Source organism: Pan troglodytes, chromosome 23 (assembly GCF_028858775.2).
Source record: "Pan troglodytes isolate AG18354 chromosome 23, NHGRI_mPanTro3-v2.0_pri, whole genome shotgun sequence".
NCBI classification, from domain to species: Eukaryota; Metazoa; Chordata; class Mammalia; order Primates; family Hominidae; genus Pan; species Pan troglodytes.
Window position 1 is genome coordinate 24,600,297 of NC_086016.1, and position 15,333 is coordinate 24,615,629.

Below are 15,333 nucleotides of genomic sequence, written 5' to 3' on the forward strand. Positions count from 1 at the left end.
TAGTGCTGGAATCAAGTTCCCTTTGATGACATCAGGACAGTTAAAGGATCTGCATGTCTAACTGCCCCCAGGTGATGCTAACGTTGCTGCCCTCTGAGGACCACAAGCAAAGTAGCTCAGCTCCTGACCTCCTGCTCCCAGCGCAGGTAAGATGCACATCAGCTACATCTGTGAAGCCCAGGCGACTTTCTCTCCCTCCTCAGGCTCCCTGGAGTGATGACCCAGGACTCATGCCTCTGCACATTTATCCTTTCCCTCAGAGTTTGGGGCCTTATCAGTCCTGTTACATCTTCTCAGCATCTGGAACCACTGGAGAGGTGGTCACCATCTCCTGTGCTGACACAGCAGCGACATTGGGGGTTATAATTCTGTCTCTTGGTAACAAAAGCAACAGGGAAGAGCCCCATATGACTGAGGGGTGAGATCAGGAAAAAGCCTCAGAGATTCCAGTTCTAATCTCAGGCCGTTCTTTGTATTCTTTTATGAGCTAGTTAGTCAGCTGGTCAGTCAGCTGTGGCCACAAGAAGAAATGGAAGAGAGGTTCAGAAAACAGCCCTAGAGACCATAGACCCAGAGCTCTAGAGACAGCAGGTCCAATGTGCTACACAGGGCCACAGGGAAAGGCATCCGATTCATTAGGAGACAGAAGACAGGAGGGCAGGGGATCCCTTAGACCATGACTTTTATCAGAATTTCCTCAGGAAAAGCAGGGCAAGGTAAAAAAATTATGATTGGCTAGCCTGAATAATGTCAGCAGGCTTTGGGCTACTAAGGTGGTCTCTAGCTGCTTGGTACCTGGCCCTGGGACGATAAAGGCAGAGGAATATTGTATCCTGGGATGCACAAACCAGACAGGGGTGGTGAGGCTCTGAACACGTTAGTTTCCATATGAAAGGCAGGCTCCTGGCTGAGCCCATTGCTCTTTCAAGGAATAGAGAACTGGGGAGACCCAGGAGGGGTGGTCTTTTCCCAGACAGAAATGTTTTTTAAGATGTCAAAATATCAAAATATATAGAAAATTATATACAGTTGACCCTTGAATAACATTGGTTTGAACTGCATGGGTCCATTGATTTTCTTCTGCCCCTGTCACCCCTGAGACAGCAAGATCAACCCCTCTTCTTGCTCTTCCTCTTCAGCTACTCAACCCGAATATAAAAAAGATAAAATCCTTTATGATGATCCAGTTCCATTTAATGACTAGTAAATATATTTTCTCTTCCTTATGATTTTTAAAATAACATTTTCTGTTCTCTGGCTTACTTCATTGTAAAGAATACTGTATATAATATACATAACATACACAATCTGTGTTAATTGACTGTCTAAGCTAGGCCTGGCTCTGACCCTAATCCTGGGAGACACTTTAGGCAGATTACTCTGGAAATAAGTCCCTCAGTCTCTGACCATCTCTCTCTCCTCGGCGGGCTCTCTGTCCTCCCATGGGAGCTCAGTGCCCATGGTGCAGACAGCCCCTCTCAGCTGCTCAGGACCAGGTAGGGAAGCTCTGCTCTGTCTTGGTACCTGCAGAACCCAGGCTGGTGCCCATGCTGGGACTTTAATGTGGTGACAAAACTCCTCATGCAGTGCTGATTGATTCTCTGACAGTGTCTAGGAATGTAATTCCCCTGACCAGGGGACAGGTTGAGGATGAGTTTCAGGGGGGATGACAACAAGACTCCCAATGACACAGCCACAGGGAGAATTGAGATGCACAATCTGCTGTCCCCAGCCTGGATCACATGCTCCCCCTGCATTTAGGAAAGTTGCTTAGAATTAGGCTGAAGAGGTCAGGATTCAATTTTAACATTGACCTCTCTCTCATTTTCTCTTTTACTCTCTTTTCTCCTTCTCTCTTCCTCTCTCTTTCTTTCTCTTTCTCTGTGATACTGAAGCCCTTATTCACCCCCATTCTCAGCTATGAAATGGACATGGAACCCTGACATGGTGAGTTTCCTCAAGGATCACAGGAGTGGAGTAAAGATCTGAGCCCTGTCTCCAGGTGTCCTCAAGGGTCTACATCACAGGCTCCTCCATCCTGCTCTTCCCTTACACAGGGGCTCCCCTCAGATCCTGCCCATGCCTAAATTTAGGCCCCATTTCTTTGAGACCTGTGGACACTTCATCCTGAGGTTCCTGAGGGTTTTTCTCCCTGCTGACGGGAGATCCCACTGATCACATGGTCTGCTTGTTTTTTCTCAATCCTGGAGCACAGCTGCAAGTGTCACCTGAGACACGGCCAATCCCCCATACAGGACAGCAGTGAAGGTGGAAGAATCCCAGAGTGACTGGGTACAGTCATTCATTCAAATTCCATGGGGCTCTTGCTGCATCACTGGGTGTCATCCTTTGGGAACCTGGACTTCTAAACTATAAGACTCAGAGTTAGAAAACAGAATCATAAATTCCCCATGTAAGCCACTACTTCCACCCCTGGTCCTGGACTCAGATATGTTACTAATGAGGAACACAGTTCCTCATAGTGGCTGCTGATTGAGGACATGGTGGGCAAACTGTGGTTGATGGACACATCTGTCTTGCATCCTGCGTTGGAACACAGTCTTGCTCATGTCTTTATGAGTGACATGTGGCTGTTTTCATGCTGCAATACAAGGCTTGGTTGTGGTGACAGAGATCCTATGGTCTGAAAACCTGAAATACTATACTAAAGGTCCCATACTGTATCATGTCATCTACATGAATTATCTACAATAGACAAATCCATGCAGGCAGAAAGAAGATGAGTGGTTGCCCAGAATTGGAGAAGGTGATGAAAGAGGAGAGGCTGCTCACTGGGTGCAGAATTTTCTTCTGGGTGATGAAAATGTAGGAGAACTACACACACAGCTGGTGGCTGCCCAACAAAGTGAAGGTGCTAAGTGCCACTGCGTTGTACATTTTGAAGTGATTAATTCTAGGTTATATGAATTCCACACAATACAAAACTATGATTTTCAGAAATTGACTGTTATAATTGAGTTATTATATCTACAACTTTATGATGGCACTAAAGGACCATGAGCAGTCAATGCAAAGGATCCAGACAATATTTCAAGGGCTCTTCCAGAGTAACAAGACATGAAAAGGCAGCTCTGGTTCTCTCTTGCCTGGCGTATTTTACCCTCGGAGTTTTTTGTTTTTTTGTGTTGTTGTTGTTGTTGTTGTTGTTATTGTTGTTGTTGTTGTTACAGAGTCTCGCTCTGTCGCCCAGGTTGGAGTGCAGTGGCGTGATCTCGGCTCACTGCAAGCTCTGCCTCCCGGGTTCACGCCATTCTCCTGCCTCAGCCTCCTGAGTAGCTGGGATTACAGGCACCCGCCACCGCGCCTGGCTAATTTTTTGTATTTTTAGTAGAGACGGGGTTTCACCGTGTTAGCCAGGATGGTCTCGATCTCCTGACCTCGTGATCCGCCCGCCTCGGCCTCCCAAAGTGCTGGGATTACAGGCTTGAGCCACCGTGCCCAGCCAACCCTCGGAGTTTTTATGAGCACCAAAGGGTGCAGGGAGCTGGAAGCTACCCCCCAGGTGCCTGGCTCACTCATGTCTGGGTGCAGCAGCTCCCCCAACAGGCAGCTGGCAGAACTGAAAGGGAAGAGCTATATCCTTCTGAGCCCCCACAATTGTGGTGCAGGATTGTTCCCGACACTCCCATCCAGCTTGCTTGCTCCTGCACACTTAGAAATGATCATTATTTCTGCCCAGGACCTCCCTGGTCTTGCTCTCCCCTCTTCCTCCCCAGGCGACCTTGGGAACTTTACTCAACCTCTGGCCCTTCCCTCCTCTGTCCAGTGTTTTCCCCACCCACTGTGATCAGCTCAGATCAGCCAGTCTGTGGGACATTAGGGATCAGTCACCCATGTGAGGCCCTCGACGGGGTCCCAGGATGGAGCACTGTATGTCCCCACAAGGCTGCTTGTTGCACAAGTAATGGAGGAACAAAGGGGTGGGTAAGCCCCCTCCTGGGCAGCTTCAGACCCTGCTAAAATAGGAAACAGCCTGGGGCAGGTCTGACCCCACTTGTGTCTCTCCTGCCCCCGCCCCAGCAGCAGCGTCCTGGAGGCCATACCATGTGCTAAGCAGATGCCAAGGTCACATCATTCATCATCACCTGGAAATTCCTCTAACCACACCTTAATACGCTGCACTCCTGCCTCAGCTAAAAGTATCATACACTGCATTGCAATGAGTTTGGATCCCAGACCCCCTTGATGTTTGTCACTGCTCTTTCAGATCCTCGAAAACACCTACCCCTCCCTGCAGGTCAGTGACAGACTCTTCTTCCTCACACTTCCTTTCACTGTTTCTTCCTTCCTGAGAGCAGCTCCAGAGACTCCTCTTCAGGGAGGCGCCCCAACCTCCGATTACACAGCAGTCTGCCTGTCATTTTCTGTGTATGCATTCTATTAATGATCTGCAGAGCACCTAAACTTCATGCCTCTTTTCCTAACATGTTTATTAATTGATTTTCTAGTGCTAAATACTCCTACAATCAATCAAATATGCTTCTCCTCTGCTTGGACACTCATGAGAAATAGTCATGAACCATTTGCTATTTTATCCTCAAAAAGTAAGTGTGGAGTTCACTGCTGTTCCCCACATACTCACCAAATAATGAGAAACCCAGCAATTACCCAACTTTCTGCTCCACCATTATGACACAGTTGGCTTTTCTTTCATTTGTGTGGACTTAAGACCTCAGGATGGCTGCTGCAGCTCCAGCTATCATACCCATATTCAAGAGCAAAGGTGCTGCACGAAAACAGTCTGTTTATTTCCATCACAAGAGAAAATGTTCCCTGAGAAGATCTCCAACCACCTGACCCTTACAGCCCTGGGGCCAGCATGGGACCATGTGGTCAGTCCAAGCCAAGAGTGACCAGGGAAAACAAGGATCTTTTTGTAAATAAATAGAGGAGAAAATACACAGGTAGAAGATGGTGCTTCTACTACAAACTGTTTCTATGACACAGCCCCAACTCCCATGTAGGAAACTCCTGGGGTCACAGACAGTCTTTCTCATGCTGAATTCCCAGGATGGAATATTGCCAGATCAGAGTGGGTCTCAATAAATATTGGCTGGGTGGATATGCTCCTGCCTTTGTTTCTGGGGCAGGAGCCACCACTGCCTCATGTTTTTCTACACCTGGAGCCATGAAACTTGGTGTCTGAGGTCTGCGGCACTATATGCAGAGCCTTGGTAAGATGCATTGGACCACTTACCAACACAGTGACAGTAGAGGGATGTCTTAGGTGGGCCCTACCCATTTTCCTCCAATAGGATGTGCTCATAATTTCATGGGTAACCGAGCCCCTTATGCCTGGTATTGAGGCATATAAGGCCAAATAAAGAAGAGGAATTCCTCTCTTGGAACCAGCAGTCCGTGAACAAGGGAATCAGGGACCTGAGCAGCAGGTTCTGAATCCACACCTGCTCTGGGGCAGGACCCAGAACCTATCAAAGTCTTCTGCTGTTAACTATAGAATGGGCTCACAAAATGCAGACAGAATGATCTGTGAACTCCACCTGGCCTGGCTAGCTGAGAACCGAGGCCAAGACATAGTTTAAGGTAAAGATGTTGGCCCAGACTTTGGGACCAGCAAGTGAAGAAGAATTCTGTGGGCTGAGGTGGGTCTGTAGGGTCCTCCCCTCCCCTCTCTGTGTCCCTTGGGGCTGAGCCCTTCTCTGGAAACTACAAAGCTACTCCAGTAGCAGCCCCTGATTCTGCTGACTTGCATCACGGGCCGCTTTCTCCATCAAGGGGATAAGAGAGGCCTGGGAGAAACCTACCCGCCCTGGGCCACAGGAAGCAGCATCAGGGATGTCTCAGTCATGGACTGGACCTTTCTCAGCCTCCTCGCTCACTGCACAGGTGCTGCCTCCAGAGTCCCAGCCACCCGCCCAGCCCCGGGCTGTGGGACCAGCCTGGCCTTGATTGTGAGCTCAGCAGGGCTCTGCCTGTGGTGGAAAGGATGCTCATGACCTTGCTGCAGGGTGAGGGGCTGGTAAGGTTGAAATCTTCCTGTACTCCTGTGCTCATGGGCACTCTGAGGGGCACAGTCAGGCTCCCTTTCATCCCAGAAGCTCTGTCCCAGTCAGGCAGGTGCAAAGGAATCCTGAGGATCAGCTCCTCAGCTTCAAGCCTTTTCTCCCTCATCTCCTGCAGGTTTCATGGCCACATATGAGCTGTCTCAGCCACCCTCAGTGTCAGTGGCCCCATTACAGATGGCCAGGATCACCTGCTGTGGAAATACTGTTGGAGGTGGATATGTTTATTGGTACCAGCGGAAGTCAGGCCAGACCCCTGTGCCGGTCATCTATAAAGACAGCAAGTGGCCCTCAAGGACCCCTGAGTGATTCTCTGGCTCCAACTTGTGGAACACAGCCACTCTGACCATCAGTGGGGCCCAGGCCAGGGACAAGGCTATTACTGTAGCACCTATGATGGCAGAGGGAGCAGCAGGCAGTGGCTCACAGTGAAACAGACAGATGGGGATGTGGGACAGGAACCTCTAATATAACTAGGCTCAATATCTCACATCCCCTCTAAGCCAGGGTGTCCAACATTTTGGCTTCCCTGGGCCACATTTGAAGAAGAAAAATTGTCTTGGGCCACACATAAATATATTAACACTAACAATAGCTGATGAGCTTAAAAAATTGCAAAAATTTCTCATAACGTTTTAAGAAAGTTTACAAATTTATGTGGGGCCACGTTCAAAGCCATCCTAGGCTGCATGTGGCCTGCAGGCTGCAGGCTGGACAAGCTTGCTCTAAGCAGTGACCATGACTTTGGTCTCAGTTCACTCAGGTGGTTTCTCATGGTAGCCAAAGCAGCAGAAGAAATTGTCGGATTTCTATTTAACCATGAATTTTACAATTACATTCATTGTAAATCCAAACATCTTGTGCCTTTATTACCTAGGCCCTACAGAGACCAGTGCACAGGTTCATGAGATAAGAAATGTCTCCAGAGAGCTTGGTTTCTGCACTAGAGACAGTCGTTTCCCTCCCTTTCAACACAGAGTGTGGCAGGAAAGGAACCAGTTCTCTGAGCTAACCCTGAGAACTTGGGCTTGAGAAAAAGAAAGCATTTTGAACCAGTAGGATTGTGCCCGCAGAATGAGATGTGCTACTCTGGCCCAGCCCAGCTCCTTTCATTTCAGGAGCTCTGTCTGGGCCAGGCAGGTGCAATGGAATCCTAGGGATCAGCTCCTCAGTTTCAAGCCTTTTCTTCTCTGGGTGTCTGAGAACAGGAGTTGTCTTGCACGTGCACATGAGAAAGAAGTGCACACACGACTCTCAGGTGTGAGCAGCAAAGACAGAACAAACTTTTCCAGAAGGGGCAAATTTCATTAAGATGACAGGGCCTTGTTACACAACCCCACATGTCTGCACTGGGATCTTCTATTGGGTCTTGCCATAAATGCAAGGTTTCTTCTCCCATCATAAATTCCTGCATTGCAGTAGACCCAGCTGGGTTCTAGGGCTCAACCAGCAGGGCACTCCCACCACTGTGTGGACCTGCTGCAGAGCCTTCCTGCTCTAGGACCCACAGACATGCAACTTTTCTTTGTTTTTGCTATTTGGGTTGGAGCAACATCCCAAGAGTGAATAATGCTTCTTCCAGAATCCATCATGACCATATATACTTCTTCTTGATGCGAAGTTAGGATGTAATAATGTGTCCTTTTTTTCTATGGGAGGTGCTCAGCTGTTCCAAACAAGAAGGCCCTAAACATTTCTGCTCATATGAAGGATGACTCCCTAGGTTTGCTTTCCTATTCTCTGAATGCATGGGTCTCCCCAAATCTTCCAATGACCTTTCACTGCTTGCACATCTTATCCAAATACCACCACATGGTGGATGCTTGGGCATGGTAGCGGGTGCCTGTAATCCCAGCTACTTGGGAGGCTGAGACAGGAGAATCACTTGAACCCAGGAGGCAAAGGTTGCAGTAAGCCAAGATTGCACCACTGCACTCCAGCCTGGGTGACAGAGCAAGACTTGGTCTCAAAAAAAAAAAAAGAAAGAAAGAAAAGTTTATATTTTTGTTCTAATGGTTATCTTAATATCTTCATTCTATAATTATATGTTTTATATAATTATAATAGCTATATAAGACATAATACCCCTAGTATGTTGTTTTTTGGATATTCTACTTGCTCCTGATGGTTAATTTATGTGTCAACTTGGCTAAGCTATGGTGTCCCGTTGTTTGGTCAAATACTTGTCAATATCTTGCTGGGAGGTTATTTCATAGATGTGATTAACACTGACAGTCAGTTGACTTTAAGTAAAACAGATTACCCACCATAATATGGGTGGGCCACCTCCAATCAGTTGAAGGCCTTAAGAACAAAAACTGAGGTTTCCCAGAGAAGCAGGAATTCTGCTTCAAGACTGTAACACACAAACCCTGCCTGAGTTTCTGGCCTGCTGACTGCTCTACAGATTTTAGGTTCAAGACTTCGAGATCAACTCTTACCTGAATTTATAGCCGGCTGGCTTGCCCTACAGATTTTAAACTTGCTAGTCTCCACAATCATGTAAGCCAATTCCTAAATAAATCTCTCTCTATGTATAACCTATTGGTTTAGCTTCTCTGAAAAGCTTTCACATCCAGTTTCCTGGATGTTAAGAATTACTGAAACTAGCTAGTAACTTCCTTTTTTTTTTTTTTTTTTTTTGAGACAGAGTTTTGCTCTTGTTGCCCAGGCTGGAATGCAATGGCACAATCTCAGCTCACCTCAATCTCCACTTCCTGGGTCCAAGCAATTCTCTTCCCTCAGCCTCCTGAGTAGCTGGGATTACAGGCATATGCCACCATGCTTGGCTAGTTTTTGTATTTTTAGTAGAGACAGGGCTTCTCCATGTTGGTCAGGCTGGTGTTGAACTCCCAACCTCAGGTGATCCGCCGCCTTGGCCTCACAAAGTGCTGGAATTACAGGCATGAGCCACCGCGCCTGGCTCCTAGTAAATTCTTCTTTTCCATGATGTGTCTCTTACCTCTAATAATACTTTTCTTCTTAAAGTCTACTTCATTAAAAATAGTTATGCTGGGCATGGTGGCTCATGGCTGTAATCTCGGCACTTTGTTGGAGGTTGAGGTGGGTGGATCACTGAAGCCCAGGAGTTCAAGACCAGCCTGGGCAACATGGCGAGACCCTGCCTCTACAAAAAATACAAAAATTAGCTGGGTGTGGCTAATATAATTCTAAGTTGGCACACTTGTAGTCCCAGCTACTTGGGATGCTGAGGTGGGAGAATCGCTTGAGCCTAGAAGGGAGAGATTGCTGTAAGCCAAGATCACATCATTGCACTCCAGCCTGGGAGACAGTGAGGCTCTATCTCCAAAAAAAAAAAAAAAAAAAGCGATACAGCTTTCTTGGTTAGTGCATGCATGACATATTTTTCATTATTTTCCACCTCTCTGTATTCTTATATAAAAGGCATTAGTTGGGTTTTACTTTATTTTCAATTATTTTAACTTTTATTGTCCTTTTAAATGTAACTAATGATTTATTTGGGTTGAAACCCACCACCAATTTGTTTTCCATGCCTATTCTATTTCTTCTTATCTCCTCTCACATCTTGTTTTGGATTTATTATTTTTATGATTTAATTTCCTCCTTCTCTATTAGTTTCATAACTGTGCAGTCTTAGAGTTATTTTAAAAGATGACTGGATTATTTTAGAGCTTGCAACATGCATCCTTCACTTATCAAAGTCTAACATGAGCTAGTACTTTTTGTTGTTGTTGAGACAGAGAGAGTCTTCCTCTCCTGCCCAGGCTGGAGTGCAGTGGAGCAATCTTGGTTCACTGCAACCTCCACTTCTTGGGTTCAAGCAATTCTCCTGCTTCAGTCACCTGAGTAGCTGGGACCACAGGTGTGCACCACTATGCCCGGCCAATTTTTGTATTCTTTTTTAGTAGAGACAGGGTTTCACCATGTTGGCCAGGCTGGTCTTGAACTCCTGACCTTAAGAGATCTGCTTACCTCGGCGTCCTAAAGTGTTGGGATTACAGGCGTGAGCCACCACGCCCAGCCTATGAGTTAGTACTTCTATCCTCTTCCTAGTCAGTACAAGAACCTTGGAACAGGGACTAAATTTACCCCCAGTGACTTATATGCTAATATTTTTGTGTATTTTAAATATATGTGTGTGCATAGATGTATCTGTGTGTTTTTTGTGTTTTTATTCTTATTTATGTTGAGAGTGTAGAGCTATGTAAGAGTAAAGAGAATTGTGTAATGAAGCCCCGAGTATCCATTCAATTTCAACAACAATCTTATGGCCAAGCTAATTTCATGTATCCTCTTTCCTGCTTCCCTCTACCCCACATTATTTCAGTGCAAATCCCAGATATATAACTGTACCCATACATATTTCAGTATGTTTTATTTATTTTAAACCCTACAAGATATCATTTCCTATACTACTGTAATTTTATGCCAATAACATTCATTTAGATTTACCCACACATCTACCTCTTCTGTTACCCTTTATTTTTATTTATAAAAATATCTTTGGGAAAAAATATCCTTCAGCACATGGTCAAGGATCTCCTGAGGGCTATGTCATGGGCAAAATATACATATATATTCCATATATATACACACATATACACACACACATATATACACATATACACACACACACATATATATATTCCACTTTCACTTTTTTGTTTGTTTGTTTTTTGAGACCGAGTCTTGCTCTGTGGCCCAGGCTGGAGTGCGGTGGTGGGATCTCAGCTCACTGCAACTTCTACCTCCTGGGTTCAGGTGATTCTCCCGTCTCAGCCTCCTGAGTAGCTGGGATTACAGGTGTTAGCCATCACGTCTGGCTAATTTTTGTTTGTTTGTTTGTTTGTTTTTGAGACGGAGTATCACTCTGTTGCCCAGGCTGGAGTGCAGTGGCGTGATCTCAGCTCACTGCAACCTCCATCTCCCTGGTTCAAGCAATTCCCCTGCCGCAGCCTTCCAAGGAGCTGGGATTACAGGTGCACGCCACCATGCCTGGATAATTTTTTTGTATTTGTAGTAGAGTTTCCCTATGATGGTCAGACTAGTCTTGAACTTCTGACTTCAGGCAATCCGCCCACCTCGGCCTCTCAAAGTGCTGGGATTATAGGCATGAGCCACCGTGACTGGCCTGTTTTTTTTTTTGAGATGGAGTTTTGCTCTGTCACCCAGGCTGGAGTGCAGTGGCAAGATCTTGGCTCACTGCAACCTCCACCTCTCGGGTTCAAGCAATTCTTGTGCCTCAGCCTCCTGAGTAGCTGGGATTACAGGCATCCACCACCACATCTGGCTAATTTGTGTATTTTTGGTAGAGATGGGGTTTCACCATGTTGGCCAGGCTGGTCTCGAACTTCTGACCTCAGGTGATCCACCTGCCTTGGCCTTCCAAAGTGCTGGGATTACAGGCATGAGCCACCATGCCCAGCCATTTTCACTTTTGAAGGATATTGTTAGTGAGCATAGAATTCTAGGTTGGCAGATATTTTCTTTCCTCAGTTTGAAAACATGATTCCCTTGTATCTGATTTCTCCTGCTTTTATTGGGAAGCCAATTCTCAATCTAATTTTGCTCATTTGAAGGCAATGGCTTTTTATGCTGTTGTGTTTTCTGAGATGGAGTCTTACTCTGTCGCCCAGGCTGGAGTGCAGTAGCGCAATCTCAGCTCACTGCAACCTCTGCCTCCCGGGTTCAAGTGATTCTTCTGCCTCAGCCTCCCAAGTAGCTGGGATTACAGGTGTCCACCATCACACCTGGCTAATTGTTGTATTTTTAATAGAGATGAACTTTTGCCATGTTGGTCAGGCTGATCCCAAACTCCTCATTTCAGGTGATCCGCCCGCCTCAGCCTCCCAAATGCTGGGATTACAGGCATGAGCCAGCCCCCAACCCTGGCCTGAAGGCAGTATCTTTTTTCCTCTGGCTGCTTTGAAAAGTTTTGTCTTTGTTTTGAGCAGTTTACACTGATGCATTTAGGTGGCTCTTCATTCCATGACTTGATTCTTTTTTGTCCATTTTAGAAAACTGTCAGCTTTATCTCTTCAAGTATTACGTCTTCCCCATCCTCTCTCTACTCTCCTTATGAGACTCCAATTTCACATGACTTATGCCTTGTTAATCCCCATGTCTCTTAATCCATTTCCTGTATGTTCTATCTATTTTTCTCTTTATACTTCAATTTGTATAGTTTGTATCAAACTATCTCCCAATTAGCCGGGCGTGGTGGTGGGTGCCTGTAATCCCAGCTACTTGGGAGGCTGAGGCAGGAGAATTGCTTGAACCCGGGAGGTGGAAGTTGTAGTGAGCCGAGATCATGCCACTGCACTCTAGCCTGGGCAACAGAGTGAGACCCTGTCTCAATAAATAAATAAATAAATAAATAAATAAATAAATACCAGTTCATTATTTTTTTTTATGTTTGTGTCTAGTGTGCTGTTCAAATTGAGTTCCTAATTCCATTTTTTTTTGAGACTTTTTTTTTTTGAGTCTCTATCTGTTGCCCAGGCTGGAGTTCAGTGGTGCAATCTCAACTCACTGTAGCCTCCACCTCCCAGGTTCAAGCGATTCTCATGCCTCAGCCTCTCGAGTAACTGGGATTACCACCACGCCTAACTCATTTTTGTATTTTTAGTAGAGATGGGGTTCTGCCATGTTGGCCAGGCTGGTCTTGAACTCCTGGCCTCATGTGATTGGCCTACCTCTGTCTCCCAAAGTGCTGGGATTATAGGCCTAAGCCACCACTCCCAGCCTCCATTTTTTTTTTTTTTTTTTTTTTTTTTTTGAGACGGAGTCTCGCTCTGTCACCCAGGCTGGAGTAGAGTGGTGCGATCTCGGCTCACTGCAACCTCCCCCTCCCAGTTCAAGTGATTCTCCTGCCTCAGCCTCCCGAGTAGCTGGGACTATAGGAGCATGCCACCATGCCTGGCTAATTTTTGTAATTTTAGTAGAGATGGGGTTTCACCATATTGGTCAGGCTGGTCTTGAACTTCTGACCTCAGGTGATCCACCCACCTCAGCCTCCCATAGTGCTGGGATTACAGGCGTGAGTCACCACACCTAGTGCGTCCATTTTTTGTAGCTGCCAGTTTTCTGATGAAATTCTTAATTATTTCTTTATATCCTTGATACACATGTAAAGAATTTATTTTAAAGTACATGGTCTGATGATTTTATATTCTGGAGATCCTATAGGCCTTTTTCAAAGTTGTCTGTGCTTTCTCTTGAGTTTTGTTCCTGCTGTCTTATTTCCTTGTTTGCTTGTTTTTAATTTGGCAATGAAAGTTGTGTATAAAAATTGTTACAAATAATTTTTTTTTTGAGATGGAGTCTCGCTTTGTTGCCCAAGCTGGAGTGCAATGATGTGATCTCGGCTCACTGCAACCTCTGCATCCCAGGGTTCAATTCTCCCATCTCAGCCTCCCAAGTAGCTGGGATTGCAGGCAGGTGCCAGCACGCCTGGCTAATTTTTGTATTTTTAGTAGAGATGGGTTTTCACCATGTTGGTCAGGCTGGTCTCAGACTCCTGACCTCGTGATCTGTCCACCTCAGCCTCCCAAAGTGCTGGGATTACAGGCGTGAGCCACTGCGCCCAGCCAGAAATAATTTTTAAAAATAATTTCGAGCCCAAGCATGATGGCTCATGCTTGTAATCCCATCACTTTGGGAGGCTGAGGCAGGCAGATTGCTTGAGCCTAGGAGTTCAAGATCAGCCTGCGCAACATGGTGAAACCCCATCTCTACAAAAAATAAAAAATTAGCTGGGTGTGGTTGTGGTGTGTGCCTGTAGTCCCAGCTGTTTGGGACGCTGAGGTGGGAGGCTCACTTGAGCCTGGGTGATCGAGGCTGCAGTGAGCCATGATCCTGAGACTGTACTCCAGCCTGGGCAACAGAGTGAGATGCTGTCTCAAATAAATAAATAAATAAAAATAAAATAATATGAGGCCTAGGGGTCTGAAATTCTGAGATCTCCTTTATGCATTTGAGTGACTGAGATGATCTGAAGCTGGATCCAGTGCTCCTGAGGGCTGCTTTATTTCTGGTTGACTGTGACTCCTAGAGTAAGAAACCTGCACCCCACGTGTGGGGCATTATGGCATCCCCTCCCTCAGCCACATGAGTAAGTCAACAGCACTGCTCTAGACCAGGTGTGGTGGCTCACGCCTATAGTCCCAGCTACTCGGGAGACTGAGGCAGGAGGATTGCTTCAGGCCAGGAATTTGAAACCAGCCAGAGCAATATATTATTAGGTTGGTACAAAAGTAATTGCGGTTTTTGCCTTTAAAAGTAATGGCAACCCTGTTTCAGCAAAATAAAAAGCAAAAAAAAAAAAAAAAAAAAAAAGGAAGGAAGAATTAAAAAAAGAATCAGCTGGGCTTGGTGGCTCACGCCTCTAATCCCAGCACTTTGGGAGGCCAAGGCGGGCAGATCATGAGATCAGGAGATCGAGACCATCCTGGCTAACACGGTGAAACCCCATTTCTACTAAAAATACAAAAAATTAGCTGGGCGTGGTGGCAGGCGCCTGTAGTCCCAGCTACTCAGGAGGCTGAGGCAGGAGAATGGCATGAACCCAGGAGGTGGAGCTTGCAGTGAGCCGAGATCATGCCACTGCACTCCAGCCTGGGTGACAGAGTGAGACTCCGTCTCAAAAAAAAAAAAAGAATCACTGCTCTGTCTCTCAGCCTCCTCTTCCAGGATTGGCCGTTGCCTTGAGGGGAATGCTGGCCTTGCCTGTCTCCAGCCCTGTACCTCTCTGCCTCCTAGGCCTTTAAGCACATGTTTTCTATTTGCTGGGCTGTGAAATCTGCTCTTCATCTGATGGGGTTTGCTTTATAGGTGACTAGATTCTTTTCTCTTGGTGGTTTTAGAATTCGCATTTTCACATTGACCTTAAATAGTCTGATTATAGTTTGCCACGGCAAAGACCCTTTGCATTGCATTGTTTGGGGATATTTGAGCCTCCTCTATCTGGATGTCTAATCTCTTGTTAGATGTGAGTAGTTTTCATTATTATTTTATTAATGGGCTGGCATGTGGGCCATGGTTCCAGGCGGGCTCAGAGGGGCAGCTGCCTGATGTCTGGACAGCTTCTCTTTCTGTCTTTTCTTACCTGGACTCTGGGTTGCTTGTTAGCTGCTTCTGCCAGTTCTGAGTTTTCAAGGGGAGAGGGGCCCAGTGATGGCTGTTCTTTGAAGGAAAGGGAAGAATGTCTCCTGCTTAACATGTTTCTATGTTTCCAGTTACTTGGTTAGTTAGTTAGAGCCAGGGTCTCTCGCTCTGTTGCGCAGGCTGGAGTACAATGGCATGATCG